The sequence below is a fragment of the Pongo pygmaeus genome, chromosome 5 (assembly GCF_028885625.2).
Source record: "Pongo pygmaeus isolate AG05252 chromosome 5, NHGRI_mPonPyg2-v2.0_pri, whole genome shotgun sequence".
NCBI classification, from domain to species: Eukaryota; Metazoa; Chordata; class Mammalia; order Primates; family Hominidae; genus Pongo; species Pongo pygmaeus.
This window is the reverse complement of record NC_072378.2, coordinates 104630635-104635409: the sequence shown is the minus strand read 5'-3', so window position 1 is coordinate 104635409 and position 4775 is coordinate 104630635.

Here is a 4775-nt window from a genome sequence, read left to right as displayed (position 1 = left end):
AGCGCTTTGGGAGGCCGAGGAGGGTGGATCACCTGAGGTTGGGAGTTCAAGACCAGCCTGACCAACATGGAGAAACCCCATCTCTACTAAAAATACAAAATTAGCCAGGTGTAGTGGCACATGCCTGTAATCTCAGCTACCCGGGAGGCTGAGGCAGGAGAATCGCTTGAACCCTGGAGGTGGAGGTTGCAGTGAGCCGAGATCACACCACTGCACTCCAGCCTGGGCAACAAGAGTGAAACTCTGTCTTAACAAACAAACAAACAAACAAACAAACCCCCCAAAAAAACCCAATATTGCTTTGAATATTCTTATACATCTATATACGTGCCAGAGTTTTTTTGGTGGAATTGCTGAGTCATAGTTGATGTACATCTCCAACTTTAATACAAGATCCCAATTGTTTTCCAAAGGGGTGATACTCTCTAGCAGTGTCTAAGAGATGTGGTTTTGCTAGATTCTTGCCAGCACTTGAGACTGTCAGATTTACAAAATCTTGCCAATACAGTTGGTGTCGAATGGCATCGCTGCATATTTTAATTTTAATTTTCCTAATTATTAAAAAGTTAAGCAGCATTTTTATAATTTATTGGCCATTTGTGCTTCATTCTATGAAGTGCTTTGTGGCAAAAAATATAACCTGTATGATATCAATCCTTTAAAATTAGTTGAATTTCATTTCACGGCCCAGAATGTGTTCAATTTTTTTTTTTTTCCTCGAGATGGGGTCTTGCTCTGTTGCTCAGGCTGGAGTGCAGTGGCATGATCTCGGCTCACTGCAACCTCTGCCTCCCGGGTTCAAGCAGTTCTCCTACCTCAGCCTCCTGAGTAGTTGGGATTACAGATGCCCACCACCACAACCAGCTAACTTTTGTATTTTTAGTAGAGATGGGGTCTCACCAAGTTAGCCAGGCTGGTCTCGAACTCCTGACCTTGTGATCCGCCCGCCTCGGCCTCCCAAAGTGTGGGGATTACAGGCGTGAGCCACTGCACCCGGCCGAATGTGTTCAATTTTTATAAATTACTGTTTCAGCTTGAAATGCTTCTCCACTCTTTGAGTAAAACGTTCTATATATGTCAACAGGTAAAGCTTGTTAACTGTATTGTTCAAATCTTCTATATCCTTACTGATATTTTTCTGCTTTATTGAGTGAGCTTTCAACCACTGAGGTGTGTTAAAATCTTCAGCTTTACTGGTATGTATATATTTTTGCTTGTAATTCTTTTAAGTTTTACTTTCTATAGCTTCAAGCTATATTATTTAGAATTTAGTTTGGAATTCTTATATCTGGCTGGTGAATTTAACCTTTTTTCATTATTTAGTTTCATTGTCTTTTGCCTTAAAGTCTATTTTATTTGATATTAATATAGTAATATCAGCTGTACTCTGTTCATATTTTAAATATATATATATTTTTAAACAACTTTTAAGTTCAGGGTTACATGTGTGGGTTTGTTATATAGATAAACTCATGTCATAGGAGTCTGTTGTACAGATTATTTCATCACCCAGGTGCTAAGCTTAGTACCCAATAGTTATTTTCTTCTGATTCTCTCTAAAATATGTATATATTTTCATCCTTCTAATTTCAACCATTTGTTATCCTTACGTCACAGCCTTCTTTTTAACATACCTCAATGGTGGATTTAAAATTTTTTATTCAATCTGATAATTTTAACTTTTAAATAGGTTTATGTTCCCATTTGCATGTATTTATTGTACATTTATATTTATTTCCACATCTTAATTTATGTTTTTTATTTGTTCAGCTTTTCTATGTTTTTTCTTTAGCAATTTAGGATTTGTCAATCTGATTTGAGTCATTCAATCTGGACAATTCATCCATTACTTCTTTGAATATTGTTTCCTCAAAAGTTCCCTATTCTGTCCTTCAGGAATTCCAATTTGACTTTTGTAGATATTTGCACTCTACCACCTTTTTCATATTTTACATATGCTTATGTCTCTGTTCTGCATTATGCAAAATATTTTTATTTATCTTCCAGTTCATTAATTCTTTCTTATACTATATTCTTTTGTTTAACCACCCTTTGAATTTTAAATGAAAATGATTTTTTATTTATAGAAGTTCTATTTGGTTATAGTTTCCAGATACTTCTGTTCATGTTTTATAGTCTCTTGTTCCTTATTCATATTTTAAATTCTCAAGCAGGTAGTTTCTTGAAGTAATCCCAGGGAACAGGTGTAGGGGACTGGAGAAAGTGAAACAAGGAAGAAGAGAAAGCCAGCACGAGAGTGCCTTAGATATTGTCCACTATGGGCAAGTGGGGCTTAATTTCGTCAGGACCTTTTGAAGAGCTGACATCTCAGAATTGTCCACCAAGAGTGAAAGATGGGACTTATGTATTAGCTTTCATATCCCATCAATCAAAGATTGCCCCAGGGATGAGAACGTCCCTGTGCTTCCAGATAATACAGGTATGAGTGCCAAATTATTTCCGAAGGCTTCCTAACTGATATCAGAGAAGTGCAGGGACAGAGCAAGAAATAAATGCAAAGCACTACCAGGTTATGCCTCTCATTCTCTATAGTATAATTGCACTACTTGATGTCTTTTGGGGTTTGATTCTTATGATTATAATTTCTATTGGCTCTACACTCATGGTGTTTTGTTTATTTGTGTGTTTTATTGGAGCTTATTCTGCTCTAAGCTTTTATTCTTTGCTGGTTTATCTGTGGGAATTGTTTGATGACTGATTTTAAGTTTGACTCCTTTCCAGTGGATTTGCTTTTTGATTCTGCCAAGTGTGTGTCAACCTAATAATAGGCAGACAGAGATTCTCCAAAGACAATCAGTTTATTTGGGAATGTACAGGGGATTTGCAAATTTGGGGTATGTGGACTATGGGGACCAGAGTCATATCCAAGGTGGTTAAGGCAAGGGGAAGATTTTAAAGGTAAAAGAGAGAAGTACATGTAATTTGTTTTTGTTTTGAAACAAAGAGAACATTGGTTACTGGGGCTTATTTCAGGAGTCGAAGTTAGTTTATTAGTGGAGACGGTGTGTCAGGTAAGTGTTCTTTTGCATCCTGCTATCTGTCCTTGTGACACATATAGCAAGCTGCAATTTTGAAAGTCCTTGGCAAAAGTTTTTGTTACAGACATATGTGCATGAGAGCCCTCACTCAGTTATCATAGGCTTGTGTATGTGAGGCTCTCTTTTCTTAACCTCCTATTTTATTTGGGTTTGACACAAGTGATTCCATCTTGATATTGACAACTTTCACACATCTGAGTGCATTTCCAACGAAGAACGATTTTAAACCACATTCTTGACCTGAAATTTTGGGTGGAATTTGGATTAGAAACCCAAATGAAAGTCTGTTTTGTTGTTATGAATTCTTTACATTGAGGTCTCTTATTAGACTCCCCGGCTTGGGCAGGCCCTAGACTTTGCCTTGTATCCCCATATCCTATGACCTTATGAAAAACAAAAGCCAGGGTCATCAAGGATCAGTGCATATCATTAGAGTGGAAACTGACTTTGGTGTTGAGCATTATGCCTCTCTCGGTCCACATTTTCATGTAATTTTAGGCATCTCACTGTTCCTTACCTCCTGCCAGCTTAACAGCACATCTTAAAAAGTTTTTTTCTTTTAATTTTATGCATCAATTTTGGATGTTTTTAGTGGAAGGGTCAATCAGACTAGGTTGTAATACTACCTGAAATGAAAATATTCATTATTGTATTGTCAGAAAACTAATGAAATTTCCCGTAATTCAGAAAGCCATCTCAAATTCATTATTAGCATCACACCATCATCAGAGCACAGGTTGGCTAATCAGTTTGCCTAGGTTGGAAACTTGGCTCTAATATTTACTAGCTGTGTGGTCACAGGTAAGTTAATCAACCTCCAATTGTCTTGGTTTTCTCAGCAGAAGAATAGTACCTACTTCATAGGCTTGTGATGAGCATTTAATAAATTACTATATATAAAGCACCCAGATTTATGGAAAATATTAAGTGCTCAATATATATTAGCTAGTATAATTATTATTATTCTTTCAAGGTTACCTTTAAGCCAATCTATTCTTTCATTGCCCTTTGATTGAACTAAGTGAAATAATAATAATTATTTCTCTTAAAACAATCCTCCAACTGTTAATAAGAGGAGGTCATTCTCAAATAACACCTAGCCCATCTCTTAGGGAGAATTTTCAACCCTGCCCCCAACCAGACACTACTCAGCAAGCTGCTTCCCCATTTGCTGTCTTCGTTTCCTTATCTAATGTTTGATAGGGTTGTCTATGGGAGCAGAGGGACCCCAGCAACCTGACCCCAGTCAGGCACAGGACTCTCAACACTGCTATCCCACTCTATCCCCTTACTTGTTCCCTACCTCATTGTCCTAGCCTGTTTTGTGCTGCTGTAACAGAATAGCAGAGTCTGGATAATTTATAAAAAATATAAATTTATTTCTCACAGTTACAGGGGCAGGGAGCTCAAGATCAAGGAGCTGGCAAGTTTGATGTCTGGTAAGGTCCTGGTCTCAGCTTCCAAGGTGACACCTTGAATGCTGTGTCCTCCACCAGTGGGGAAATGCTGTTCCTTACATGGCAGAAGAGCAGAAGGGGATTAATTCACCCTCAAAAGCCTTTTTTTTTTTTTTTTTTGAGACCGAGTCTTGCTCTGTCGTCCAGGCTAGAGTGCAGTGGCATGATCTCGGCTCACTGCAACCTCCACCTCGCGGGTTCAACCAATTCTCCTTCCTCAGCCTCCCAAGTAGCTGGGATTACAGGCACCCACCATGAC